The following is a 6,742-nucleotide window of genomic DNA, read 5'->3' on the forward strand; positions in this document are numbered from 1 at the left end:
CTCAACTTCAGAAATCTGTGAGAACAGAAGAAAATTTTATTAGCAAGGAACACAGCTCTGGCCTTACAAAATCACTTTTATATGAGTTTTACTTATGAGACAGCGTCTCAGACTGGCAGAAATCATGTAAGTCCTCCTCTGCTTCATAGTGTCTGGAGGCACACACATCTCACCATTTAAATCACTCTTTTTTATTAAATTTATTTATTTTTAATTAAAGGATAATTGTTTTACAAAATTGCATTGTTATCTACCAAACATCAACATGAATCAGCCATAGGTTTACCCATGTCCCCTCCTATGTCTTTTCCTTTCATGAGTTGTATGGGACAAATCATGGCTCTAACTTTACTTTTACTAAAAGATAGAGTGATGGGGTGGCTGAGGAACAAATCTACCTGTTGATGAGTTTCACTGATGGGACTGTATCCCTATCTCTCTAACCTACTCATCTCACCAGTCACTTTTTCATTCCTACTCAAGTTTCCATCACTCTATTAGATATCTCAGTTTCGCTATGATGACCTTCAAGAAAGAGAGAATTCCTATAGAGCAGAAGGCCACACCAATATTCTGCCTCCTGGAAGAAAGTCATTAACAGTCTATAGGATTTACAGACACTTTACTACAAGATATTACAAAGTCAATAATTTGTAAGAGGTATTGAGGAGAACCTTGGTGGCCTAAACTTTATACTTAAGCATATACTCCATTGTTTCTACACATTCTCCTGCTCTATTCCATCCTAGAACAGAGGATGAATAAAACAAGGTGGATGTGCTTTACCATGTTTTATAGGATGGCATGAAAGAGAAATAAATTAATTTGGGTGCTGATTAAATTAGCTGTTAAGTTAGTGAAAACAAACCAAGCTGTATTCTTATTATGACATATAAAGTTGTATAATACATATATTTCAACAAAAAAAATTTTTAGGAGAAAAATATTTTCTTCCTCTGATATTGCTATGCTCTGGATTTGTCACTTGGAACTGCTATAGTTCCCCTCTTCCAGAATGAGGACAAGGCCAACACAGACAATATGCTCAGAATACAAGCAGTCAAGTCAGAGATCCAGACCTTGGAGTTTCTTGTTATTCAATATAAATACTTTTCCTCATTTTTTAGCCACGGGAGAAAAATAAACCTTGTTAACTCACATTCCTTCTATTAAGGGAACTCAGTGCTGAGGGAGCTTTATATGTGTTTCACCTCCACCCTTCTGGAAGAGCTGGCTTTGGAGATATCAACGCTGAGCAAATGCAGTCACAGAATCTTCTCCCTGTGTTGGCAAAAGAGTCAGAGCACTGATATGACAGTCTGAATTACAGGAGTTAGTCTAAGGTTCAGGTTAAAGTTGTAGCTATAAATCTATTAGGAGACTATAAATGGAAACCACAAACTAGGCAGCTACACCACCATGTTATAGAGCACATGGCATTTGCTTAAGGCTTGTAATTTTTTTATACCTGATTAGAAATCCAGGGGTAAGTCTCCCCTAAGACGTTTCCATTGTGATACGCTCTGCAGGCAAGAAATTGGTGTCTATTTTTACACCTTAATCACGACAGTAAATGTTAGTTTTCCTTCAGGGAATATACATCCCCTGGGACATAGAAAAAGATACTCTCTGTGCTTCATAAAAATGAAAATAATTAATGTCACTGAAAATTTCATTAACTGTCATTCCAGGTAACATATTAATTTTTGTAAAAATTTATAAACACTTCAGTAAAGGTTACTTGCTTTGTAAAATAGATTATCTTTAAATATTTATGAACATTTTATAGACATATAGTAAAAGGATATTTTTATTGCTTTTAGACATTATTGTTTCAGTAAAATGCTATTAGGTATAATTCTAATCCAACATTCCATGAAAATTTACTTTGGGCTGTTCTGACTCAGTATGTCTTTGCTTTTAATAAATTAAGTCTATAACAAAATCAGGAGCTTCCCTGGTAGATCAGCTGGTAAAGAATCTGCCTGGAATCCAGAAGACCCTGGCTCAATTTCTGGATCAGAAAGATCCCCTGGAGAAGAGATAGGCTACCCACTCCAGTATTCTTGGGCTTCCTTGGTGGCTCAGACAGTAAAGAATCCACCTGCAATGTGGGAGACCTGGGTTCAATCCCTGAGTTGGGAAGATCTCCTGGAGGAGGGCATGGCAACCCACTCCAATATTCTTGCTTGGAGAATCCCCATGGACAGAGCAGCCTGGAGGGCTACAGTCCATGGAGTTGCAAAGAATCGGACATGACTGAGTGACTAAGCATAGAGCACATAAGAAAATCACTGTTCAAAGACCTTTTTTTTTGTCTCTTTCTTTTTTTAAAATATAAATTTATTTCAATTGGCGGTTAATTACTTTACAATATTGTATTGGTTTTGCCGTACATCAACATGAATCCACCATCAAGAAAATATGACTTTAGAATTCCTAGATATGTATTAAGGAGAAGGCAATGGCACCCAACTCCAGTATATATATATTCATGTAGCAACACTCTTGCCTGGAAAATTCCATGGATGGAGGAGCCTTGTGGGCTGCAGTCCATGGGGTCGTGAAGAGTCGGACACGACTGAGCGACTTCAATTTCACTTTTCACTTTCATGCATTGGAGAAGGAAATGGCAACCCACTCCAGTGTTCTTGCCTGGAGAATCCCAGGGACAGGGGAGCCTGATGAGCTGCTGTCTATGGGGTCACACAGAGTCAGACACGACTGAAGCGACTTAGCAGCAGCAGCAGATAATGTATTAACTTCTCTTTTTGCTTCTGAGATTGCAGCTAACATTTATTTTGAAATAAGTATAGATTCACAGGGAGTTGCTAAAATAATGTAGAGTCCCTTGAACTCCATCTAGCTTTCTATCATGATGACATCTTTCACAATTGCTGTGTAACAGTAAAACCAGAAAATGGACACTGGTTTAGTAATGGTAACAAGACTTCAGGACTACAGACAGTGAGATTTTAGCAGTTTTATATGCACTGAGTGTTTACATTGTGTGTGTGTACATGTGTGTAGATCTATGCAATTTGATCCTTTGTATATATTCATGTAGCAACACCATGACTGGATACAGAAATGTTTCACTACCTTTAGAAATTTTTATATGACTCTTTTATAGTCACACCCATCCCCTTCCACCTTCATCTCTGTTTTCTCCATCTCCATCTCTTTCATCTCCACCTTGATAGTCAAGTCGTTTGGCAGATAATAAATGAAATCAAACAATACGCAATCTCTGAGACTGGCTGTTTTCACTAGTTATGATGCCTTTAATGTTCATCCCATTTGTTGCATGTATCAATAGCCATTTCGTTTACTGTTGAGTAGCATTCCATTTTTTACAATTTAAGTTTATTCCACCTTCAGTAGTAATTTAAATATTACTCTATTCTTGTATTTATGCAAAGGTAAATCTGTTTTATTTATAAAAAATGTTTCAGGGGCAGAGGCTAGAAATCACAGATGAAGCTGGTTCTTCTCTGAATCCTCTTTAAGCCAATCTGAGTTAAAGCTCTCATTCTTCTTTCTCTAAGAATAAAGACTGAGACATCCAGATTTTTAGCAGGTATTTAATAACCGGTCAAACACAAGGGGAAAGCAACGGATGCCTTTCCACTACACTTTGTGAGAGTGTGCAGCATCATTACCAGTCAAAAGCAAATTAGTCAGGAAAAGACATTTGGTTATAACAAAATTTCTATTATCTAAATTTATTATCATTCATTCAATCCCAGTACACATGTGATAGAATTGCAAGTCAATACCAGTGTGAGAATCACATTTACCATCTGGAGTACAGTGCTTGTGTACAGTTTTCTTTTCCCCCTTTTCTCCTTCCAGTGTACAGTCAAATAAGTAGGAGACACCATCAAAGAAAGAATTTACAGATACACAAAAGGGAAAGTCTACCATGAATCCTATGATGCTAGATTAGAGTCAGAGATAGCATGTCTCTATTAAATATATATCAAGATTCATTGTTATTCAGTCACTAAGTCATATCTGACTCTTTGAAACCCCAAAGACTTGCAGCACACCATAGAGCCACAGTTTTAGGGGACTGCCACACTTTCTTAGATTTTACCTTCAAAACACCCCAGTAGGTTCTCACAGTGAAGATTTGAGAAAGAACCACCTTACCACTCATAGGGGAGGGAAAGAGTAATATTTGAAACAATTACTAGTAACAAATAGTACTAATTATTGGTAACAAATACTATTAATTATTAGTAAAAAAAATAGTAATAACAAGTACAAAAAATTCCACTTAGAACACCCTTTTCCTCAAAGTCTTACTCAGTGCAACTTGGACATCTTTGTTCCTCAAACTGTAGATGAAAGGATTCACCATTGGCCCCACAATGGTGTAAAAGACTGTGGACACTTTATCTTCATCCAGAGACCCAGCAGGAAAAGGCTTGAGATACATGAATGCAGATGATCCAAAGAAAAGAGAAACCATGATTATATGGGAGCTGCAGGTACTGAAGGCTTTGGACCTACCCTCTGCAGAACAGATGTGGAGGATATTGGAGAGAATCAAGGTGTAAGACACAGAGATGGTGACACTGGGCACTATGACATTGACACCCACCACAATGAAAACCACCAGCGCATTGATGGAGGTGCTTGTGCAGGAGAGCTGGAGGAGAGGAGGAATGTCACACATGTAGTGATTGATGATGTTTCCATCACAGAAGGAGAGTCGCAGCATGCGCCCAGTGTGGGCCATGGCACCCACAAGCCCCATCGTGTATACACCCACCGTCAGCATGAGGCAGACCTGATGGGACATGGAGACCTTATAGAGCAGGGGCTTACAGATGGCCACGTATCGGTCATAGGCCATTGACGTCAAAATACAGCACTCATCAACAACAAAGAAGGAGAAGAAGCAGAGAGGAGTCATGCACTCTGCATAAGGGATGATGTTCTGGCTTACAAAACTCATCAGCATTTTAGGGGTAATGACAGAGGAGTGGCAGAGATCAGTGAAGGAAAGGTTGACGAGAACGTAGTACATGGGAGTGTGCAGGTGAGGGTTCAGACCAATAAGCATAATCAGGCCAATGTTCCCCGCCACAGTGACCACATGAATTGCTAAGAAAATGAAAAAGAGAGGCAGCTGGAGTTCTGGCTGCTGTGTTAAACCCAGCAGGATAAACTCGGTCACTGAAGATTCATTCCCTGGGGCCATTCTTCCCTAGGACATACCTGTGGGAACAGGACAGAGGGTAACGTTAAAATGAGTACCCCGCTCTCTCCACCCAACCCCACTCTAATGAGGCTGAGACCCAGAATGCGAGAAGGAACCCCAGCCCACCCCTCTGTGCCTTTGTTTTCTCTTCTGTATAAACGCTGAAGGAATTTTTAAAGATGTGTATCAAAAACACTAATGGGCAAGTTCCACAGGGAAAAGATTCAGTAACCCTGAACCTCATGACAACAGCATCTCTGCTCCACTTCTGCCCTGACAGTTTACCAGGCCCACCCAATGATCAGTGGTCATCTCAGTAGAGAGAAGGCATGTCATTTCAGGAAGTCCCAGGCTTCCACAGATGAGGTTTGGAAGACGAGTAACAGGACAGATAAAATTCAACACTCACCTCATGAGGACCTCAATCCTGCTGGATTAATTGAGCTCAGAGAAACAAAGTCACTGTCATCCTTCCCGAATGTCAGATAGAGGACTTCTACAAGCTCTCTGAAAGGTCCTAATGTCTCTCCTTGCTAAATTCAGCACAGAATCAGATCAAAACACAGATTTGGGTCAGTTTTGGAAGCTTCCAAATGACAAAATCAAGGTCAGCTCACCTTATTAACTCTTCTCCATCATTTGCACGGAAGGGCAAGTGGCTCTGATGAATTTTGAGGGAGAACAACCTAAAATAGAGTTTTCTGTTGTTTTGTTTTCAGTGAGTTTCAGACTAATGAAGCCAGAGCACAAACCTCAGTAGCTCTGGCTCTGAGATGCCACGAGTTACAGGTCATGATTTCTGATGGTGGCTCTGCAGAGTGTTCTCTCCAGACTAGGAGGTGTAAATAGCATCTGCTGGTGCCCAGGGAGCCACCTGCTAATATGACCCACGGGTTTTTATGAATTGGGAAATCCTAGAAACCTGATTAAAAGAACTATGTTTTCTTAGTGTTTTCCCCAGAGGTCAGACTTTGAGACAAAAAGAAATTACCTACTTCGCATATTCGGCCTAGTTCATGATAACAACACTGACTTATTGGAAGTATACTATTTTACAGACCTTTTAGTTTCTTATAAAATAGGACATATACCCAAATAGAAAAGCAGAATATCCCCTGCACCCATGTGGTTTCTTTCTAGCATCTATCACTATATATGAAATACTATACATTTATTTGTTCCTTGCATGTTCTCACCACACACAAACACACATTTATGTACTCACAAACATTTTAATCTAAGCTATATTTTTTTTCTATTTTCTTCAGTTATTTCTGCAGCACCTCAGAGCAATACTTGGCACATAATAGGCACCCAATAAATATTTGTATAATAAAAGAATAAAGGAATGAGTATCCCTTTCCCATCTTTCCTAGAACATATGTTGGACACTACAACAAAATTCCTGCCCTGCAGGCAAAGGCTTATGTAGTGCTGGTATTTTTCTTTGCAGACCTGAGTGTGAGACAGGAAAGACATCAATAAGGCATGTAAGGTCACTGCTAAACTCTTAGATATCATCTAAGAGCA

The 6,742-nt window shown here is 39.4% G+C and overlaps 1 pseudogene; it reads right to left on the minus strand.

Annotated features, from left to right (window-relative positions):
• Positions 1 to 4,282: 4,282 nt before the first annotated feature.
• LOC128068513 (olfactory receptor 8B3-like) lies at positions 4,283 to 5,227 on the minus strand (annotated as a pseudogene).
• Between the last annotated feature and the right edge of the window lie 1,515 nt (positions 5,228 to 6,742).

Source organism: Budorcas taxicolor, chromosome 25, assembly GCF_023091745.1.
Source record: "Budorcas taxicolor isolate Tak-1 chromosome 25, Takin1.1, whole genome shotgun sequence".
Lineage (NCBI taxonomy): Eukaryota > Metazoa > Chordata > Mammalia > Artiodactyla > Bovidae > Budorcas > Budorcas taxicolor.